This window comes from Vidua macroura, chromosome 2, assembly GCF_024509145.1.
Source record: "Vidua macroura isolate BioBank_ID:100142 chromosome 2, ASM2450914v1, whole genome shotgun sequence".
NCBI classification, from domain to species: Eukaryota; Metazoa; Chordata; class Aves; order Passeriformes; family Viduidae; genus Vidua; species Vidua macroura.
The window spans coordinates 84,502,175-84,526,949 of record NC_071572.1 but is presented as its reverse complement, the minus strand read 5'-3'; positions in this window follow the sequence as shown (position 1 = coordinate 84,526,949).

The following is a 24,775-nucleotide window of genomic DNA, read 5'->3' as shown; positions in this document are numbered from 1 at the left end:
GAGTTCTAGGATGGCCCTGCTTGAGCAGGAAGGTTGGACCTTCCAACGCACTGTGGTCCCTTCCAACCTTATCCATTCAGTGATTCTGTGATTCTGTGACTTTTGTGAAGAACCTTGGCATGAACAATATCTTGAAACCATTTTGAGGGCAAATAGTTGAAATTACTAAAAAAATTATTCCAGATATATTTTGCTTATGAGTAGAGGCCTAGGAATCTGTATAAAATCTTCATTGAAAGCCCGTGTTCTCACCAATGGACATCTATAAGTCATCAAAGGCACATTTTTAACAATATGGTACTCCTTTGGAGAGAAGAGAGGGTTTGCAGTGACACTTTGTTATGCTTTTAAGGTTGCTTTATGGGCTATCATATTAGACACTTCTGTGTCCATGTGGTAGGTACTTCTGGATATTGGATGCATGTGAGTATAAATCAAGGAATTTCAGTTTAGTTTTCTGCATGGTTGTATTTACATATACAGATACAAATTCAGATACTAGAAACTCCTACTTCCTTGGCTGAGACATTTCTAAGTTCTTTCCTTCAAAAGCTCTTCCTTTCTTGCACATATCACCAAAAGAGAACCACAGAAGAGTTGGCGTGAAAAGCCAGCTCCAGAGTCAGAGCTCCTATGCCTCACTCATAGCAGTCACCTAGAGCTGGCTGCCCAGGGCCACGTCAGTTGGGTTTTATACATCTCCTAGGAAGGACATTCCTCAGCCCCTCTGGGCAACCAGCTCATTGGGCACCACTGAGGACTCTGGCTTCACTTGTTTATTCCCTCATCAGCAATTTAGACACATTGACTCAATCCTTCTCGGTCTTCACTTCTGCAGTTTGAACAGCCTGAACTCTTTCAGCCTCTTCTTATAAACGTAATGCTCCAAAGCCTTCATCAGCTTTGTGGCCCTTCATTGAACTTGCTCCAGCAAGTTCATGTCTCTCTTGTACTGGGCATTTAGGTCTATGAGTGCACCAGATATCAAAATTCATCTAGTTCAATATCACTAGTGGGGAACCAAAGGCTATTCAATTTACCCGAATAGATAGTCACTGCAGGGTTCAGTTGTCTAAACACAGATGTTCTGTACTATTTCAAAAAGGTCTGAAGTATTCCCCATGCCCTCCAGCTGCCAAGTACCAGATCGTACTTGCCATCCTTTGTGAATATCTTGGAAATTTTCTGGTTTACTAGAAGCCATGGATAATCTAGGTTTAGACATTGATGTTACAATAAACCTTTGACAGCAAAACACCTTTCATTTTCTATGTATTATAACTTCATATATAACTCTGTCATATAATTTTATCCACATAAGCTAAGGATCCCCTTGGAGTCGTCAGAGTTTCTGCCAGGGGCAGTTCAGAGGAAAAGATTATCTCCTTCCATTTAACCAGCTGAAATAAAGTGAAATGGTATGAATATGTCCTCATCCCCCTCTGATCGCTCACTCCTTCTCCCAGACTTACATAGCCAAGGCCATAAGCACAAACAAATAGAGGAACAACAAAAGAAAAGTGCAATCCTAAAATACCTGAGAATTAAAAACAGGAAATGAAGAACTGATTATAGGTCATTTTTTTTCTCTCCTCCAAATTTTGCAATAAATAATGCGCTTTAGTAATGCTACGTTATTACTATCTCTCAGTGATTTTGTTTACAATGCCTCTCATTGTAACCCACTCTCTCCATGTGCACTTTAAAAATGTGAATCACATTAGCGTGATTGCATTTGCATGAAACACATGGTTAGTTTTTTAAAAGTACAAATGCTTGTAATTTTATGACACACCCGCATGAATTATAAAATGATGCATAATAGAACTTTGCTTGATTTCATAATTACCTGTTGTTATCCTGGGCTAATTAAATATTCAGCACTCCATGTTAATCCTGAAAGTCTCCCTGGCAAGTCTCCCTTTTCTTGAATTTTTTTAGCACATTCCATTGAGTTACAACTTGTTTCATGAATCTGTAGAAAGAGAAAGGTTCAACAGCTATGGATATATGCAAATCTTCAAACAACCATACTCAAAGTTAAAAGTGGAAATTTCAATATGTACCTGTTATTTCTGGCAGGCATATAGTACATTGCTTTGATCATATTTCTTTACTAAGCTTCCTCATCTGGGAAATAGAGCTTCTTAGAGCTGTTTCCCCCCCTTTTTATTTTCTCAGAAAGTTACCTTTTATTTTATACAGCTTAATCTTCTAAAAGAGGCTGTTTTCTATTTGTCCATGATGTACTATATGAGCATCTAAAGATACTCAGAGGTATGAGGAATTTGAGACTTGAAATATCTTGTTCAAAAATAGAAAGTGTGGGAAAATAATTGTAGTACTTTACTTCATGTGAATAAAATGGCCAGCCTTGCTATCATTCAAGCTAGCAGCAAGGTCCTCGGTAGCTTCAGACAGAATATATTATTAAAGCATGCAGAGGTGCTGTTACTCTCATAGCAGGTAGAACTCATTTTTTAAAGAACAAAATATGTGACCTAGCCAAATCATCAAGCAACTTATTTTGCCATCAGAAAGAGAACACTGTTTTTCTTCAATGTTTCATTTCAGCCCCAACATAGACATCTTCAGGAGGTGTCTAAGTCAGCTAATTTCACCTCCCTTGCTCTGCTGCCAAGAAAGTTATTATTGGACAGGAGGCAGCTCACTTGCCTATAAACATCTGGTGTAGACATGCCATGTGGTATTCAGCCAGAAAGGCAAGAGGTTTAGCTTGGGTCTTCTGTCAGATACAAGCTGTATTCTGATGTCCCAGATATGGTAGGGAAAATTAAGAGTAGCCAATACCTGCATTTAAGCTACTGAATCAACTTTAGATGTTTGCATTTGTAGCTGGCTAGAGATAGATAAGAAATGCTATGAAACTGTCCACTGTGCTTCTTTTAGTAATAAGTACAGGTAGGTCTTTTTTCAAGAAAATAACTTATTCTCCTGAACAAACACTTGCAACATATGGAATCATAAAATTTAAGTTTTAGTTGCAGTTCTTTGTTTTATAATTCGTTTACGCTTAAAACAAGTGACAAATTAAAAAACAACAACAACAAAACAAACAAAAAAAACCCAAAAAACCAACCAAACAAAAAAACCAAACCAAACCAAAAAAAAAAAAAAAAAAAAAAAAAAATAAAACAAACCAAAAAAAAACCCAAAAAAACCCAACAAAGTCATTGTCCTAGTTTTAGACAAGGGTTAAAAAAACAAAACAAAACAAAACAAAACAATCCAAGAAAATGCAAAACAAATAAAACCCAAAACCTAAACCTCCCAAAAAACCCCATACACCAAAACTCATCAAAAGTAAAACCAAAATAACCCTCAAATATTTGCTGTAGAAAATTTAGGCCTTATACAGGTCAGATTTTGCATTCATGATGCAAATGTTATTCCCAAGCATCTGCTAAGTATATTTAAAGGAAAAAAGTTACTTTGAGGAAGTACATGAAATGTACTATCTTTGCTTCTTCACATATTTTGATCTCCTCCACATCACACTGTTCCTGTAGGTATACTTAGCCTAAATTTAAATTCTTGGTTTTAAACTGCTGTAATACTACTGCTTTCAGCACATTTGGTGTGTGTCTTAGTACTGCATAAATGAAAGGGGTGTCAATCATCATGCTTTTAGATTCTTGTATTTCTCAGTTAATAATGATGATCTTTGAGCTTGGTCCTGCAAGTAGTCATTTGTGTGAGTAAAATTAGGCATATAGATTTACATTTGCAGGATTAGTGACAATGTAAGCTTTGGCATTGTTATGTTGCTATGCAAATGCTTAGCAATTCTCTCTTTGATTTCTTCCATTTTTATTCCCTTCCATATCCCCACACCTTCTTCTACAGGTGAACTTATAGTCAATTTCTGTGAAGGTTTAGTACTTTGCAAATCTAAACCCTGAGATAGGGTTAGATATGCTTAGATATGCTTCTCTCAAACCCTCTTTGAACTTTTAAGACTTCATTGCAGCTAATCTTATCACAGAAACTGTCTTGGAAATAAAAGTGTTAGCTCCAGTTATACAAACCTTTGATGTGAGTTGCTTTCCAACATACTAGCATTGGAAAAGACAACAGCACCATCACCAACATGCATGTATATGAGCCCATTCACATCTTTCATGTATTATGTAAATAATATTTTTTGATTAAACATTTAAAGTAATCCATTCCCTCCCATATGTTTATCCTTTTATTATCTGTAAATACGTAAACTGAGCCATTTTCAGTCTTTTCAGCCATAGTCAGTTTGCTCCTGCTCTCCACTCCACATGAGCTTTCCCTTAGCTTAACTGCCTTGTAGAAAATGCACCAGAATACAGAAGTCAGAATAATAACAACAGAGAGGAAACAAAAAATAATAGCTTACATTTTACTGAGGCCATTTAAAGATCCACAATCAGTAGCATACAAAGCACTTTGGCATGGTTTGATTCTGTATCTTTTGTTGCCAGATTGCAGACACACTTTACAGTAATGGAAGCGTTATTTCCTCTGATAACCACAGTAATTTATCAGAATACTTCTTCTTCTTGAATATTATTTTTCCCCAGTTTTGCTGCATTAAAATAAATTAAATAAATTTAGATCAGTTTTGGCTCAACTCTCTAACTACTCTGTCAAAGTCTTTTAAAGCAAACCTCAGATGCAGTTGTTATTGTCCTCTGTGGCAACAGTCATTGCAAACATCATTAAGGATGTGAGGTCTCTCCCTTAATTAAGAACTAAAAGGTTTCATTTCCTAAAACAAAAGCATGTGGCAGGTTTTATTGATCTGGTCTATGTCGCCAACTGAACACATTAGCAGGGGTTATTGATTACTCTAGTGGTAATTAGCTCTGTTCCTTGTCAGGTAAAGCACACATTCCTAAGATCTTTCCTAAAGAGGCCTATATGTTCATTCACATTCACCAAGTTATACAATGAAGGGTTTTTTTAAAGTCTATATTGCCTATGCATCATTATTTAAAATTTAACAGCAATCATTCGAAAGGTCATTTTCCAGTCATTATCTTGTTATAATTCTTTCTGAATGTCACTGATGCACTTAGGAATGAATTCAAAAACAAAAGAAGCACAGCATTGTTGTTTGTCTTTTTTTAATGTAAGCACATATGGCTATTACTGCTTTTAAAAACTCCCAGCAACAGAACCACCATTATATGTTAATCTGAAACTGTGGTAAATATTTCCTAACAGAATGCTTAGGATCTTTTCCCAATTTTGAAAGAATAATTTCAGAGTGACAACGGTCCTAGTTAATTTCTTAACATTTAGTTCATTTTTGGTTCTGGTATTAAAAAAAAGAAGTTAAATATTTTCAATAGAACTTCTTTGGAGAAAGACTTGATAGGTAAAAAGGAGCCTGTTGCCGTGCCTGCCCTGAAGCTCCCTGGCTTTGCCTGCCCGGCAGAGGCATGATCAGCTGCAGGGGACACCCCCCTGTTTCTCGAGGAGATTCGGGGAGCAGCTAAGACAGAGCGCTTTGCTGTCTGCTTTGTATGGAGGAGAGGCGGCGTCCGAGGAGGTAATGAGGGAGTCGACTCAAGGCCGGGGAAAAAGTCTCAGGTTTAATCCAAGTTCTGAGGAGCTCGGAATGCCATTGTATCAGACAGCCAAAAGTGCCCTCGAGGCTTTCGCAGTCATCTTAAGTACCGGGGCGGTAACAAGGGGAAGGGATGCCCACCACCCAATGGGGGGATTTGGGGGAGTGGAAGGCGGAGGGACAGACAGACACACAAACCAATGGGGGAAGTTCAAGGGAGGGACCCCTGGCCCTCGTCCACTCACTCGATGCCCAAGGTGGAAAATTCTGGGAGACTGGGATGGGGAGCCGAGTGATGGACAGGGTGCCAGGGAGGGGACAGGGGAATGACTGAGCATTTTCAGGGAGATTGGCATTGAGGTAAAGGGAGGAAAGCTTGGGGTGGAGCCATTGGGAGAAAATGGGGAGTGAAGGGGCAAACCATTACAGAACTGTTACAGAGATATAAAAACACAATACAACAGGGGCCTAATAACGTCTGGCTCTCTTCAGACAGCTGGAAGTCCTGGCCCTCATGGGTAACCGAAACTAGCCTGATATCTGCAGAGGGAAAACACAGAAGAGCTCAAGCAATATGGGAGGTTTCTGGACTGCATTTTTCCTGGTGCAGGTGGTTGAGAAGTAGATGAAGGGAGCTGCTTTGCTGGATCTCACAATTACAGCAAATGATGAACTGGTCAGGAATGTGAAGGCTGGGAGAATTCTTAACTACAGAGAGATGGTGTCATTTGTGATCCTGAAAAGAGGAAAAAAGGTATAAGGGTCTGGGAGAGCGGAATGAATTCCAAGGGTCACTTTTTCCAAGCTTGTGTATGGTCCATCCCAATATGTGGACAATCAAGTAAAGGTGACAAGAAGTCTGACTGTGTGAACATGGATTGAGTCTAGTGTGTGTTAAATACAGTCAAATGTGGAAAAAAAAAAGTGAGAATATGAGAGGTAGAAGCAAGATAACTTGCCCTCTCCAAGGACAAGTTTGTGGTTAGGAAAGCCAAAACTTATTTGGAATTATATCTGTCACGGTTTCAACAAGAATATCAGCAGCAAAAGGAAGACCAGAACTATCAAGCTGCTGCTGAAGAGTGCAGGGAACCTAATGTACCAGAACACAGAAAATACTTTATTTTTTACTGCTAAGATTTATATTCTGGGATTCCAGATTCCTCAAATCTGCAGGAAAGTCTGGAGCAAAGAAGAGTTACCCTCAGTAGAAGAGGATCAGATTTGGGAATATTTAAAGAAACTTAACATCCACAAGTCTATGGGACCTGGCGCTCATGAGTGCTGAAGGACCTGGAAAATGTTGTTGCAAGGCCACTCTCAGCTACCTTGGAAAGATCATGGTAACTGCAAGAGATTCTTGGACATTGAAAAAAAGCAAACTGATGAAGACACGCAAGAATGAGCATCAGGGAAACTACAGGCCCACTGACTTCACCTGAATCCCAGGGAAAATGAAAAAGCAAATAATCCCAAGATACATTTCCAATCACATTAAGGAAAATAAGGCTTTTGAGACTAGTCAACATGAATTTACAAAAGGAAAATCAATTACATATATTGGGGTTTTATCTTATATAAATCATGTATATCATATCAAATGCCCGAATAGCCTGGTAAACTTTTGCAAAGAAATCATTGGCTGAGCAGATTACTGTTCTTGTTCATGTTCACTTCAGATTTTGACACTGTCTCTCATCATATCCTCATGAACAAATGGATAAAGTCTAGTCTAGATAACTGGATAATGAGTCAAAATGAAAAGTAGCTCAGCTTCCAGGATCAGAGAGTGGTGACCAGCTGCATCCACTCCAGCTGGAGGCCAATCACTAGTGGTGTATGCCAGGGTTTCAAATCAGGGCCAATTCTGTTCAACTCCAACAGGCTTGCAGATGTTACAAAAAAACCAGCTGCAGATAGTTGGGAGTTTGGTGGGGTTTTTTTGTGGTGGTTTTTTTTTTGGCAGAAAACAAAATGTTGGCATTTTAATGATCACTCTTGATGATTGTAAATCTGGAAGCATTGTTAACACACCAAAAGATCAAAATATATTTTACAGAGGAAAAATATATGCCTTAAATGATTATATTTCACTGTTTTTCTGTACTTATGATACAGAAAACAGTGAAATATAATTATTTAAGGCATATATTCATGCACATATATCTTGAATTATCTTGATTTAGACAGGTCTGAATGCTAGCTATTGTAGTTTATTTCTACAATTAGTTGAGAGGGACAGGCACCTCTAGACTGAGATACAGAATCCCAAGGGAATGAATAATTTTCTAGGGGAGCTTTCCAGTGACTATAAATATCGTTTGAAGAGTGTGTCTAGCTATAACTAGGCCTGTTTTACAAGATGAATAAAATACACTTTGGCTATCAAGTGGAAACTCATCATTGAACTTTGCAAAATTTACTGGTACAGTTATGTTTAATCTCTTTTAGTAATTAAATGCAGTTAGCCCTGTGTATCACCCCTAAACAGCTGCAGCAGTCCTGATGTCTGCTGAAATTGTGAATTCTTTCCTCTTTTTTTTTTTTTTTTACTTAGCATCCTAATATTCATATTAAACATGCCCTGCTCAGTGATGTGAATACACAATACTTTTTTTTTTTTTTTTCCCACTGAAAACCTGATCACATTTGCTTGGTGAGCTTTAATGGATTCTTTGGAAATCTGACCATAATGGAAAGTCTTCCAGCATTAGTTTTATCTCAGCAAAAATCCACAGATATGATTTAGTGAAGCAAGGAAAGGTCCAGAGAATCTTTGTAACTCCCTATATCCCAAGTCCATTCAAGGACCAGAAAACAAGACATGCCCTAAAAATAGCTGTATGACTGTCAGTAATTTTAGAATGTCACTGTGATTAAGATGCTTTGACACATAGGAATAATTCTAACTTACCTGGAATTTGAGAGACAGAAATGAATGCTAATTTTTTACTCAATTGGAGAATAATGGTGAACCACCATCATGACAAATTCAACATAAATACAGATTCCTGACTATACCAGTGATGTCATTTTTATTTCAAACTATATTAGAAATGAGCCACTAATCACAGACAAGATTTTCTCTGGGATATTCAGTATGCATCTACACTGCCTGCTGTAACAGAGTCAGGAACAAGTTTGGAAAACTCGCTATAAACAAGTCAGACTTAGTTCTCCACACTGCTATACTGTCAGCTGACTCTCCATATCTTTTCTGAAGCACTGTGGGAAGTTTTCCACAAGTCATCTCCATTCCAGTTCAGGGAATAATGCCACAGAGGTTCTCTCTCCATTAGGCAATGTGTATACAATAGCATAATGTCTGTCTGATACAATTCTCCTTAGTCTTAAAATATCATCCAAACTTGAATCATACCTTTGAGTATTCACATATGCCATATGCCAGTGCACAGAAGGCATAGTCTCATTTTCATGCTATAAAAACTTCTCCCTATCAAATTATAATACAATCCTTGCATTATTTCAGGCACTTTGAAATTATTCTCACTAGCACTACTGCAACACATGCTAATAATTTTGCATTTTCTATTTTAGGGGCACTGCCTGGGTATGAAGGTGCCAAGGGCTACTGTATGTCTGTAGATGTAGCCAGCCTGCCAGAGAGGAGCTGTCCCTGGCATAACATAGACATGAACCAAAGAGTTCTACCTGGCATCAAGTCCAGGGGCTGCTCCTTAATTTCCTTTTATTCATCAGAATAGACACACTTAGGCTCCAGAAACATTAAATCAGACCAATAGTAAAAAATACACAAACAAAAAAAACAAAACAAAACAAAACAAACCCACAAAAAACCCTAAAAAACTTCCACCAAAATGAAATCAAACCAAAACCAACAAATTAAAAACAATCTCCCCCCAAAACACAAACAGAACAAAACAACAACAAAAAAAAATAAACCCAACCAAAATAAACCCAAACCAACCAACCAACCAACCAACCAAAAAAACCTAAAAAAATAAACCAAGCCAACCAACCAACTAACCAAAGGCAAAAACCAACAGCCCATAAATAAGGAGATAAGGGAATTGGATTTACTGCTTTATGAGACAAGAAAAAGATGTGTTAAAACACAATAATTTCTGAAGAGCACATAAATATTGCCTATAAACATAGCTGTGGAGTAAGTTCTAGAGAATCTGAATTATTTTTGAATTGATTCAGTATTTTCCAGCATTTTCCAGTCCATAAACATCTAACAGTTCTTTAGGAGTCTTTGAAATAATACTAAGAAAAATCATGTAGGTGCTATTCTGTATATGGAATATAAATAAACTTCCTCTTTTCTCTGATGCTTCTTCCAATCTTTCAGAGTAGTCCCCAGATACACACTGATTTGCAGGCACAGGGGTAAAACCCCTAAATCCCTCACTGATAGAAAAACTGAGTGATCCAGAAGTCAAGTTAGGATGGGAAATAGGAAAATGTTGCTATTTATGTGAGCACTGAGGTTCTGGATCTGAACATGAAGAGTGAGCTGAAATTTAATACTATAAAAATTGTTATGAAAAAAAATATTTCACACAAACATTGTGATAGGGAATGAATTGATGAGAGCATTATTGTCTTTATGGTACAGAGAAACTATTGAGTAAACTGTGTTCCTCACAGTCAAATAGTCTAAAAGTCAAATAATCTAAAAGTTCAGAAAAATAAAATAATTTTCCTGTATTAAAAAAAACCCTGTAAAATATAGTTTAAAATTATTTCTCAGACCACAATTATAATAAAAAAACTTTATTGTCAAATATAATTCTAGATCACTCATGCTGCTAGATCACTAGATGCTGCTTCTTATCTAATTGGGATTAAAAAAGAATAGATTCTATAAATAGAATGAAAAATCTTTGTCACAAAAGAAAATGAAAAATCTATGACTCATTCTAATTAAAACAGAAGCTTATGAACTCATATTCCTCAAATAAATGTGAGAAATCCACTTTGCATACTATTACATTTTTAGGATTATTTATTTCTTTTGTAAGGAAAAATATAAGATATTACTGTGCACCCTTAAAATGTTACAGTTCACTTAAGCATTACAGACTTTAATTTTTCATTTTTACTCTTTTATTTGGGGGTGGTGAATAGTACTCACTGGCCCCTTGACAGAGTGCAGAGCTTTAGTATTCTCTGCTCCAGTCAGCTATTCTGGAGCCCCACCACAGTTCGAGCAATCTCAGGAAACACCATAGTCTAGACTCAAAAAATTATCAATAGGACGATGTTGCACAAGAAGGAAACCATAATTAGCAGTACTAAGTGAAATTCAACTTTTGAAAGACATAAAAATTCAAGACTTTAGTCTCAGAATAGGAAGGAGGAGGCAAATTCAAAAACATTTTGTGGAATGCAAATTATTTTCAAGAACCTAATTATGGCATTTTAATTAAAATGAAGAAGTCTGTGCATTCCCCAAATACCAATTCCCTGTAAAAATTAGGATGGAATTCATTAAGCCTAATTTTAGTCTTCATCTGAGTCATTTTATGCTCCTTCAGCAGTGGATAGAATTGAGCAATGCTAGAGAGCTGTTCCTTTGGTTAGTTCTGAATATCTACACCAGAATGAGAGCCTAAAATCTGTTGCTTTCATTGTTCTCGTTACTGTCATATTCCCCTCAACCCAGCCCTCTGTATTTGGCTATAAAACAAATCCAAAAGGAGCATTTATTGTAGTCACACCCACAACACGGATCTAAAGGTGCCTAACAAGGACACAGCTGTTTTTCACAAGCCTGTTCAATACTAAACTGTATTTTTTTACAGAGGAACAGGGCACAACAACAACTGCAATATGGAAGCACCAGGTTCATGCTGTGGACAGGGAGCCTTATCCTCGGATATAAGGCAGTGACTGTGGATTCAATCCCCACGAATGATAGGAAACATGGTTTACTGTTTTGCTACATAATAATAAAATCAAGTCAGTTTAGCAAAATTTAACATTTCTTTTTAGGTAATATGTTTTCCTAACACAGATACTAAAATAATAAACATTTTTTTAAATACCTGTTGTATTCAGTAAAGTAAAAATACTTGTGTATGTAAAATTATCTTTATAATCTGTAATTTTGTGTTGCATTCCCCTTCCCAGACAGGGGCTGAGGGCCCACAGTAACAACCAAGCAGATTTATGACATCACACTCAGTGACAAAAATGGGGTCGAGGGCTGACGCTGTTAAGCAGGACGGGAACAGAGAACTCCAGATCAGAAGGCTAAGAAAATGAGCTCTCTCTTTATTTCAAATGTACCACTCTATATATAGAAAACATCGAGAAGACTAATTTCATTGGTCTTACAGTAAAAACATGTCACACCATTGGTGTGCAGTTAGTGACACACAGTAGCAGAACATATCTATAAACAATATGAATAACAAGATAGATTAGAGAATTATTTACATTCTTTCCCAACTGTTTCCCAGGCTGTCGCCTGGTTAGCAAACCTTTCTCTTTCTCTCTGACTGAGCTGAGAATACCCACTTACTGCTTGTCTTCCAAAGTCCTCATCTACCATTGTTCCTCAGGATGTGCAGTTTTTCACTATATAATGCAATGCAATTCATAATATCCTAATACCAATTCTCAAAATTTCTGTCAACATAATAGAAAACCAAACTCATCAAGAAATAAATGAAAGAATATGAATATCTGGATTCAACATATTTTCTAGAAAACAATGTAAATTCTGTCTATCTGAAAGACTACCTACACCCCTGAAGTAAAATTCAAATGCCTGTCAGATGGCAAATAAATAAACACTTTATAGTTTTATTACCTGTATCCTTTTCTCTGTAGATAAACAAGAGTTTCATTACTTTACATGGATGTCAGATTAAGGCTCATTTGTCAATGACATGTCTCAGCATATGAAATGCAACTACTAATCCATACAATACTGTGTGTTTCTGAAAAGCATGAATAGAATACTTAGAAATGGTGACCTACTCTTTTTTTTCTCAAGTGTATGTTTCAGTAATTAGGGAAATACATCTCCTCATAAAGCATTGAAAGCATCGAAAGCCCTTCTTGAACTAGACTCATTATTTAAATTGCACAGTAGCTTAGGAAAAAGGAAAGAAAGAAGAAGATAATTTATTGCCAAGAACAGGGTGCTATTTCAATTCTTGTGAGTTTAAGTGCAGAATTTGGGAAAGACTTAAGGCACAGTCACACTCTGCAGGTGTGCCTGTGGTTTCTCCCTCTAAAACACAGGGCCCGCCCCACTCCTACATCCGTGCTCCTCATGGTGTCACGAAGGGTCCCCTGTCCTCTGAGGATGCAGGAAAGGTGAACTCTCCCTTAGGTGTTTATGTATGGAGCAGATCAACAGCCAGCAAAGGAACCTCTCAGGTAGATAGCCTGTATGTCAGGCCTGATTTTATATCAGTTGAGATCCCTACTAATACTGCTGGGTTTAGACTTCAGCATCCTGAGAGGTAAGACAGGCTGTACAAACTTTGGCGAAACAAAAGTTTCACCAAAGTTCTGATAATACACATCTTAAATAGTTAAACTGAAAATCTGTACAGCTATCTGTAGCAGGAACATGTCACTCACTGGCTTCTCTTTTCTGAGAAGAGATCGATGCTGTTTGAGAACAGAAAGGAAGAATTGGTTCAAAGACAAGTATTTACAAACTAATGAAAATAAACTTGTATCTGGAAAAGGATATTTTTAAAATCATAAATCATAATCTGCTGGAATTCTATTAAGCTTTTACTTCTCTATCTGGCCAAGAATTTCCATAAAACATTTTGAAACTTTGTGGGTTTTGATGTCCTTACAAGGAGTCCTGGAAGAAGAAGAAAAAAAATTAGGCACTGCAACACATGCCTTTGGAGACCTTGAATCTACATGCCCCAACTCCCTCTCTATATGATGAACACAACATTAACATATTATTTTTCTAAGCTATGTTTAAAAAACATAAAATGAAGGCGGTTTCCACCTCTTGTTTTCAATCAATATCAATAGAGCTGACTAAAACTTGGGTATGCTGGCTTTGCAAAAATTGATTTTTTCTGTCATGTGATTTAATTTTTTTTTTTTTTTTTTTTTTTTTTTGATGAGCGAAAAGTAAGAAAATAGGAGAATGGGAGCCCCATTTTTGGTAGCATTCTTTGTTCTAGAATTTTAGAAGAAAAACATAACTAACAAGAGATAAAATAATAGGAAGGATTTATTCTTTTTTCTGACTCAGTTTCATTATGAACATCTACTTTTTATCAGCAATACTCAAATTTATAAAGTTATTTTTTGTTTTATGAGCAGGGTCTGTTCATAGAAAGAACCAACGTACATGTTATAAGATGTGACACAATATGCAATACGACATTTAGCAGCACATATTCGTTAATTTAACTTCATGGCTAATTTTCCATAGAATTATGCTGATCTGTGGTTACAGTTTTTCAGATAGATACAATTTGCTTTTAAGAACAAGTGCAATTTGTTTTGAAGAAGAAGAAGATTGAGCTCTGAGTGCTTTCACTCATATTACAGTGAACAGTGAGCAGATTTTCCCACAGGACAAGCAGTTGTGAGGTTGCAGCTATATCAGAGAGCTCTGCTGGAATGCCCTGCAAGTTAACAGCTGGCAGCCTTCCTCCCCAGCACCTGGCTGGCATCCCACTAATCTCAGACACAATTCAGCCACACCAACACAAACTATACAAACCTCAGATGGGTCCCCATCCCTTTGCTCCTGCAGTATGCTTGCCCACATGAACTCAACCCCAACAGAGACCACCATGGTCCCTCCCTGGCATGCAGCATTATAACAGCAAAGGCTGGCCTCTGAAACAAAGCATTTTCTTACTTTTCACAAAATTCCCAGAGATGCTTAACTGCTTTATTGTTTGGGTTTTTTTTTTTTAAGTAGAAAAGGAAATTAAAAAAATATTTTATTAATTTGTTGCTAAATTTGCAGCATTGATATGCATAAATGAAACTTTTGGCACTTAAAAATGAAAAGAAATCTTTAGTTGTTGTGCACTGACTCCAGCTAGCAGCTCAGCACCCCACAGCCCTTCCTATGTTCACTCCACTCCGAACCAGTACTGAGGAGGAGAACAGGAAAAACAGAAGTGAACAAACTCATGAGTCAAGACAAAGACAGCTCAGTAAACAACAAAATGGCAAATCAAAAACCCCAGAAACCTGTGCAGTATGGAGCAATGGACCCAGTACGCTGAATTTTGCAAGTCAGCCACTGTGCAGGGCATAGTGACTTTTTAAATTGAACATCTCTTCTTTAGACAAAATTCTACTACTTTTTTGAATAGAAAAATTCATCAAAATGCACTACCTTAAAAATTCATTTAATCTCATCAGAAACTGAGATGATACAATTTCTGAAGGATTAACCTTCGAAAGTGTTGCCAAAGAGTGATACCAGACTGCTTTCAAAATCAGAAGGCTTTTCAGATTCACCACATACCAAATAGCTATAAGAATCCCTACAAGTATAAAGCTGATACACATCTCTGGATGCCAGAAATTCACTCTTGTGATGCAAAGTCTCTTTCTCCACTCTACAAATGATATATGAGTTACAGGGCTGAAGAAGACTTCACTGGGACAGCTGTGCATGGAAAATGAAGGGTGCAGTAGCAAGTTCTAGAGATCATAAGTACTTAGTGCAAGTTATTGGGAAAGTCTCTTCTAATTTCTCTTGATCCTCAGGACCTCAGGGATCAAAGATCAGTAGTTAAATAAAATACAGTCCCAGTAAAACCAATTTAAAGATTTCCAAGCATTTGTCATTCAAAAAATGCCATTTCATCAACATCAATGTTTCTAAAGTGGAATGTCAACTTTGACAAAATTAGGTCTGAAAAGACAGCTGAGGCAATAGAACATTTGGGCAATTCTGGAACAAAATGTGTAGATCTTTTCAAGTATCATTTTGAAATCGTCTCTATTTGAAATCACGTTTCATTATCTAACATGAACCACATTATCCCCAAACTAGCACAGACTTCTTTATGAGATGACATTCTGACACTGACAGTGATTCAACCCCATGTCCTTAACTCCCACCCTCCCAATCAATAACTTGACGAGTTTTGTTCTTTGTCATTACATATTATTCTAAATACGTGAAGACTCACGGAAAAGAAATTCTGAACTTCAACAAACTTAAAACACTGTTGTCTTACGGACAAGGCTTTCACAGACATTTGGATACATTGCCCTGTAGACCCATTACCTGGTCTCTCTCTGTGTTCCAGACATATCTGGGAAAGATGGTTCTGCAGCAGTGAAGTATTTAGTGTCTTACAATTTTGCCCTTTGCACTTCAATCAGAATAATGTTTTTTTATGAAAGACTTCACCTGTCAAATGTTTATAAAAACCAAGAAAGAGAAAAGTGAAGCCATATACACATTTTCATTCAAAAAGTTAAAACCTTAATATAAACCAGGAAAAAAAGAGACAGACATTAGGTATCTTTCCCTTGAATTTTCAGTTTGTTTGTTTTTCGAGGAAGAAGAACAAAATCCCTGGGTAGAACTCTGATCACTAAGCTACAGAACAAGGAATACGATTCGTGTTTTCATTTAAAGGGGATAAATACTACTTTTTCTGAGACATTAGAGAAACTCTCCTACACTTCCCACTTAAGCAACATTTTAGAGAAAAAAGATTGCTTTTGTTTTTTTCCCAGAGGTTTTGGGGTAATAAAAGTTTCATTTTATTTTTTCTCAGAATTGCAGTATTTGTCTAACCCGCAGGTTTTTCGATTCACGCTGAGATGGAAACACCTCATTTTCCTGTGAGAGAATAAAAATCTGCTGATATTATTTGTCTCTCAAGCAGAATGAGAGCATAGAAATCTCACAGGCATACTCTCTTGGAATTTCCTACCTAGCTTCATATAGGGCCTTGGATATAGATTCACACAATTCTTTTTTTTTTTTTAATCTTGTTTTTCAAATATAAACCTCTGAGGTTGGTTTTGGTTAGGTTGGCTGGGGTTTTTTTTGGTTGGTTGGAGGATTTTGTTGGGTCTTCCCACAACCAACATCACTTTCAGGACACACCACCCAGATGTTTCCATCCATTCCTCCCAAGCAGTGCTAACTTCCCACTGCAGCTGTGGAGGTGACCCATATAGCTGCATTAGCAGAGTTAGGCTAAGTCTTTTGCAAAAGCCTTTGAAAACTACTTAAATATAGTAAATGAAGTGAAGAGACATTAGTTAATAAACCTCAGGTGTGACTCTGAGACCCTCTGAGGAGCAAAATTAGTGAATCAGCAGGATTTGCACTAATTTATAACCACTAAAAGGGCATACAAAAACAATGTTCCGATAATTAGCTGTGGATTCCCTGCAATGTGCAGCAGGAGTAGCCAATGTTTCAAAATAATTAATGTGAAATGCTGGAAAAAATGCCAAATACACAGCAAAACATATTATTTACCATTTTCTATTGCAGTTTGCCCTTGTGAGTACATCAAGACTGGCTCTTCTTTCACACTCTGTACAAAATGTTCCTACCATCCCCAATGGCATTGGCCCCTTGAAAACACACAAACACGTGGCTTTGTTGGTGTCCCAGAAGACCAAGCAGAGTCTTCTCCCACCAGTGAAACCAAAACCTCAGGAATGGAAGCACCAAGAGTTCTCTGGACTTGATAATGGGTGGTCGGGTTTCCTCTGCTGTACAAACACAGTAAAACCCAGTTATTCCCCAGGGTCCTTACCATCTAAACATAAAAAAACAGAGTCGGCTTCTCTGGAGAAGGGAACAGTTCTATTAGGTGCTGGTGTATAGCAAATGTTGTGCATTTAAATTCACTGGTAATTTAATATGCATTGGTCTACCCTAATGGGGTAGCAATCTGGATTTGGGCCTGAGGCTACTGATGCAACAGTGTTAATAAAGAGCAAATCACTACACTAATTATGATTAATACTTTCTTTCAATGCCGCATTCTACTTCATCATTTTTAGCAAAGTGTTATTTTCTAATTTAAACAAAGCACATTGCCAACAAGCTAAATGTGTCAAATTGAACAGTTTAGTCTTCTAGTATATATAACCTCAAGTGTATTTTTGCATCTGTTATATATTCAGTGGGTGAGGGAATGTTGTGCTTTTTACAAACAGCTTTCCATAAATTTGAGCAGGCAAGCAGATAAGCTGACACACAACTACAATGTCACAGCACTGGAAAGAGTTTCTGGTAGCATTATCAATAGGTGGAGAAAAACTCTTCAACAGGGCTATCTGGGATTATCTCTTTAAATCCTTGAAAGAATGGGATTTGATGACACTTTATCAATGGGATTAAGACTCTCTTTTTCTTAGTCCACCCCTCCTTGGGTGATTTCCCATAATAAGTACATTTCAAAGCCATGCCCATAGCAGACAGGCCACCTCCTCACCTGATGTTCTTTCAAGAACAGCTCTAGTGTCACTGACATCAGAGCCTGGAGCTTCTTACACTGCTACACACTACAGAGCTGATGCTCAGCATCTGCTCCTCAGGCCTAAAAGGCAGTACTCTGGTCCACTAAACTAAGGAAAAGGCTGAATGACTGTTTAGATTCAAAATAAATTGTGACTAATGAAAGATATGAAGATTAATTAGCTAAATCTAAGTGGTACTACCATACCTGGATTTGGAATAAGTGCCAAAGTCAAAATAATTCCCAAACTTTCCAAGCAGTCAATTTAAATATATGAGACCCATCACTTTTTCTGCACAACCACACTACTGCTATCAGAAAACACAATGTCAGAAGGGTATTACCTAAACCTAAAACCAGTGAAAATATTACTCAGTGAAACATTAAATGTTTTAACATGAAATGGACAAAACTATTTTGCTGACAATACACTGTAACAAAAAAAAAAAAAAAAAAAAAAAAAAGAAATCTATAAAAATGCAAAACTGTGGCCAAATCCAAGTTCTTTACCATGTGTACACACAGCACTGTCATGTGTATATAGACCTATATATAGACCTATACATATGTATCTATATATGGGCCCATGAAAAGAAAATCTTAACACCACTGTTTCAAAACAAACAATAGGTATTCTCATTAATGTCTTCTTTCATTGCTTGGGACAACAATGTGATAAAAAACTCAGTTCATTGTTAAAACATTATTTGTTTTTTGAATGAAATAACTGTAGAAAATCACACATCTAAAACATACATACTATTTAATTCCTGTTTATGATCAAGTTCAAAAAGTCCTTACTGATTCACCCAAGGTTTCCCATAATCAAAGAGCTGAAGATGAGAACTAATTTCCATTGGAAAGTTTGCAAGGACCCCCTCTGCAATCTGGATAATTCTCTTAGAAATGAATCCTACCAATATCGTATCTGTCAATAAGCAACAGTCAGCTCTAAATTTTTATGCAGTTATACTTTTCTCTTATGAGTTCTATGGAGATCTGCTTTTCCCATCATAACTGAAGGAAGTCTGCTCAAAATGTTCAATGGACTTCAGACAGTGATACTATTTAAAGGAATTTTTTTGTCTGCTACCTATCCAAAGACAGGTAGTGTCATTTGAAATGCTATCCAATATCTCCCTGGCCCTCAGAGGTCATTCCATCAAGGTACAAGGCTTTTCTAGATCCTGAGTCACATTTGCAGATGTCCTAGATGTACTAGAGTGTTCCAGATGAAAAAAGAAATGCCTAAAGTGAGGGAAATGCCTCGTGGGGAGTAGTGATAGATTGCCCACATCTAATGCAAAGTGTACTACTGCACTCACTACAATTAGGAGTTTAATCCCACCTGTATCCTGCTTCCTTGTGTCAATTCAATGCAGCTGTAATTAAAAAAGAGTATTCTCACATGAGCCATTCTCTATGCCTCCCATTTCAGTAATTATATTTATTTCTTTATCTCAATATGCTAATTTACTTTACTGTAAATAAAAATAGATTTCACTAAATCCCTTATAGTCCTTTTCCATAACAATTTTTTGATTTTGTTTCCAAATTATGATTGTTTATTGTGAAAGATCATAGCATTTGCAACTAGATTACGATGAGCATTTGCAGTAATCTTCTCAATTTGCCACTTTGCTACTATTGAAAAATTAAGCTTCCTTCAGGCCACCTGGCTTTAGGTGCTTGTAGAATAAATTTTTTTCACAGGCCAATTTCAAAGTGAAGGCTAAGTGTCCTTTGACAGCAGAGCTTCTGGATTTATAAAAAAAAAATTATTTTTCCTCTTTTGAGACAAAAGATGTTTATAGAATGAGAGGCTAATACAGGAACAAATTCATAGCACAGAGTGACTACACACAGGGAATGCCTAAAGGCTCTAAAGCTAGAAACAAGACCACTTCTTTTCCCTTTTTTTAAAGGACAGCTTTCTGAGTTCTTGAGACAGATATTTCCTGTAGCTTTCCAAACAGCTACAGGAATATATCTAAAAGGTTTAGTTTTACCAGCATGTGAAAATCTACAATAATGCCCCTGAGATACTGAACATTTGAAAAGAAAGAGCAAATCTGTGGAAAGGGAAGTTACCTGAGTTTGGTTATTGACACGTACAGATTCTCATGTGACCCAGGTGATTTTTTTTGAACACGACAAATGCACGTATTCTGCCAAAAAATTAGGAAACAGTTAATTTAAAAGAATTTATAGTATCTCAGTAATATGTATTACCCTACTATTGTTCTAATATCACAGTATTATTATAATATTTTGTATTTTTATAATTTTGCATTGATGCATAGACCAAATGTATCCCCACTGAACAACAAACCAAAAATATCTCCATCCAATAAGGAGATTTCTTATGACATGAAATTTAAAAATTAGCAATACATGAAAACACTTGAAAATTAAATATAGTCCTTTGGGATTTTTTATTTTGTCTGTATCATAAGGACAAACAATTTTAATGAAGAGCATGTGTACTGGTATACATGGAAGACCAGAGAGGCATAAGAAATCATATGTCAAAGAGAAAAATCACTGCTTAATTTACTTGTCCATAAAGGTAATGCTAGAATGCCAGGAAGCACAAGGAACACAGTGCAGCATTGTTCAGTTTGCCTCCTGCAATTCAATCTGAGTGCAATCAATCTTGATCTGTAAAAAGAAAAGATCCATAGACAACTGACCTAATTGGTTTCTCAATAGCTCATTTCTACTTTTTTTTTTTTTTTTTTTTTTTTTTTTTTGCTGGTTTCTTGGATTGAATTTTGTTAATCTCAAGTGTTTGCTATGTAAGAAAATAAAACTTCCAAGATAATGAAGTCAATTTTCTCAAAACACAAAGCTTAAAAATATTACATTTTGGCTTTTCTTCCTTTTTGTTTTTCTTCCTCTCACGGACTAGATCCATATTTTGCAGATGTCCACACTGTCTGGGAGGTTTTGGAAACAAAAAAGTTGACAGATTACTTGTTTACCTTTTTTTAAGAAAGATGAGGTTTTCCAGTAATCACCTGATTCTGACAGCTGTAGAGATAATAACTATTTTATATCCTAAATGACTCTTCACAATAAAATAATGAAAAAAGGCAGCAATAAATGCAATTTTCAGTGCTTTTAACAGCAGTACTCGTGCATGGCTAGAGGATACCTGCCAGGGTAGATATTCTGAATTTAATCTGGCTTCACAAATAACAGGACCAGCTGATTTGATCACTGCTTAACTTGATCTTCTGTTTAATTTGATTAGAGCATTAGAGGCCAATATGTTTTCAGCTTAAAATAATTCAAGAAGTGTTTGTTTTTCGCAGTACAGGAGGACAAGGTTATAAGAATTAAAGGAAACGCATTTGCAGGAAGTTAGAAATTTAGTAAGTAGGCTATTTTGGGAAGCTATATTAAACTCCGTCACAGTGAAAGGACAGTTGGAAATCTGAGACATCTCTAATGTGTACAAGGCTACACAGTTCCCATCAAAGAAATCTGAGTGATTTTACTGTGCAGATGGTAAATTTATCAGGTGCATCAATTTTGTGACTGCAGGAACAAAAAGCAGAATAGAAAGCAAATATTCCCCTGAGAAAGATAGAGAGCAAGATCCAGACTTGTATAAGCACTCTGCATTCACGTCAATAGGCAGTATTGCAGACTACACTAAGAATAGAGAGTGTCTCAAGTTTCAGTTGTTTTGCCTATTTTCAACTGCCCTGTGGACACTCATCTTCACCTTTGTGTATTGGGAAGTCCTCTGCATCTGCTCTCCTGGACAAAACAACATTTCAATCCTCACAGCCATGGAAGCCACCTACACCACATCCCTGCTCAAAGAATGGTCATCTAGGGCATCCTTTACTGCAAATGCTCAATGCTGTTATGGCCACTGTGGTGCAAACAGGACATCCTAGTCCTCTTCTCCAAGCTGCCTGCAGTAAGCCCCCAGTCTGTACTTAACTTGGTGCTATGACTCCACAGAGTGAGGAGGTGGGATTTCCCTAGGTTGAACTTCATTAAGTTTCTTTGGTTCAATTTCTCCAGTCTGTGTCGAGGATGATCTGGATGGCAGCTCTTCCATCTCATGCAGCAACTACTTTCCCCAGTTTATGTCATCAGTGAACTTATTTGAGGGTATGTTCTGACTGATCGCCCATCATTCATGAAGATGTTCAAGAGCATTTCTCCCAGTATCATCCCCTGGCATATACTGTTAAAGACTTGCATCCAGCTGTGCCACTGATCCCAACCTCTTGAGCCCAGTTGTTCAGACACTTTTCTAATCCATCTCACCGTCCTTATAGACTGCATGCTTATCAGATTGTCTAGGAAAATGTCATGGACGGAAGAGTGGAAAGCTTTTCTTAAGCCAAGATAAACAGGAACAACTGGTCTTACATTCATCTTGCCAGTCACATCATAGAAGGTTATTGCATTGCTCAGGCATAATTCTTGCTTTCAAAATCCAGTCTGACTATTCCTATTCTTTTTGCTCTGCTTAATATGCTTAGAAAAGCATTTCAGTAAAATTTGCTCTGTTACCTTTCCAGCCATGAATATGAAGCTGAGCAGTCTGTAGTTTCTTTGATCCTAATTTCTCCTTACCCTCCTAAGAGGGTGTGGCATTTGCTTTCTGCCTTTGCTCAGGAGTACCTTTGTCCACCAAATCCCTGTGACCTTTCAAAGATAATGGGCAGTATCCTTAAAACTACAGCCATCAGATTTCTCAGCATTTGTGTGCAATACATACATAAATTTAAGACAAGAATCTTAATCCTTTTTGTCCAAGTCTGGTAAAATTATGAGGAACAGAATATGGGCATTAAGCTGAAGGAATGGAAAGTCTTACATCACTGGTAAAGATGCTATCACCAAAAGTTATAGTGTATGGATTATTAGATATTAAAATCAAAATTTCTTTCAATAGAATCTAACTTCTACCAAAATTGCAATAAAATACTACCACCCCCTCCTCACAAATTAATTTGATGAAAAATTATTACTCTAGTAACTTAGGTCCCTTCTCTGAGTAATGCTGGGGAAATTTTCAGGGGTGCCATGTGGATTGACCAGAGCAGGTTTAGCTATTCATCTTTATCTATCTCTTGCAAATCCTTGGGAATTTATTACTGCCCAGAACAGTGAAGCCCATAAGCATCTAAAGGAGTTGTTCTACTGTCAGTGTCACCAAAGAGGGTGGCCAAATCAGATCTTAGTGGGATTACAAAGGAAAGGAAACAATTCTGGGAGGAAGTGGGTGTGTTGAATGATAGAAATCATAATGTTAATATGTTCAGATACTATGCTACAGGACTGGGTAATTTTGTCTATATACTTTACAGAGTTAACCACTTTCAGAGCTGATAAGTAATTTAAATGCTTGAGGATGCCAAGTATGTTGGTATTAAAATGGACAGAAATTCTTGATGCGTTCATCTTTATGAACATTATTGAAATCTTATTGCGTTCTTAAAATTCTACTTCACCTTTTCAAAACTGAGAAAAAATCCATTTATCCGATATTAATAAAGCTTTTGAAGGGGCTTTCCTACCTGCATACTGTGACTGCAATTTCATGTACGGTATAAAACAATGTAACAATGTTCTGGATAAACATGTCACGTGTGACTTGCAGGAAAAAACTTTCAAAGCTGGTCTTAGAAAAAAAAATAAGACAGATTTCTGGATTTCTGGGCAAAATAGATGGAATTGGAGCAAAGAAGAAATAACTAAGAGAAGAAGTATTGTGTGGTTGAGTGAAGAGAAGATGTATGGCATGAAAATGCTTTCCCTTGTGTTTTGCACAGGGCACATCCATAGGATTATTTTGCCACTCTGTCAATAGCCTAATGCATGAATCTGTGTTTGAGGATCCAGAAAAAAATCAATTTCTGACACCTTCAAGAAACCCATCAAATCATGTGTATAGAAAAGCACTTTGAAGTCTACAAGTGATAAATACTAATTACTTTTAGTTGTCTTGCAAGTAGTGATGTTGTTGTAAAGTGAGAATAGTGTGCTTAGATCCTCATATGTCATCTTTTACTTGCCTGTCCATTTCCAACAGCTTTTTCAAATGATAGTGAAAATGAATCAAGTGTTCTGTATCTGGTCTGTTAAAAAAAAAAAAAAACTAGTTTCCTTATGTAAGATTACTTAACACACTTTATTTTTTTCAGTTGTATGAAAAATTATTACTTCTTTATCACTCTTTACACAGGAATGCTATCACTTTCTCTCAGTGTTTGTGCAGAGGAGTGAGTAGCTTTATAATCTCTGTTTAAACCCTGCCTTTGTGATGCCTTGACAAATTACTTGAAATAATTCTCCACTATAATTTTCACTTTTACATATGTGGGACCTATTGCCTACTGCCTTATTGAAATCTGGGGAACAAAAAGCTGAGTGGGAGACACTCAGTTGCAGAAATAAGAATGTAATCATCTTTATTCTCTAGACCAAAATATGGCAGGGCAGGATAGACTCTTACTTTAGGGATAGCACCACCCCTCCTCACCAGAACTTGATAACTTTCAAAAAATCTTTTCTGAAGAAAAATGACTCTACCCCAGCCAAATCTACATTGATAATATTTTCCTTGTGCACTAAGTGCACCAACAGTCTCTCTAGCTCTGAGGCTGTCCTCAGAGCATGCAGGAGCAGGGACTATGAGCTTGAATAGAAAGTACACAGGAGAATTGTGCCTACACAGTGGTGCTCAGCTGGAGAGTTTTGATTTCTATTGAAGTTCTAGGACGACTGTGGA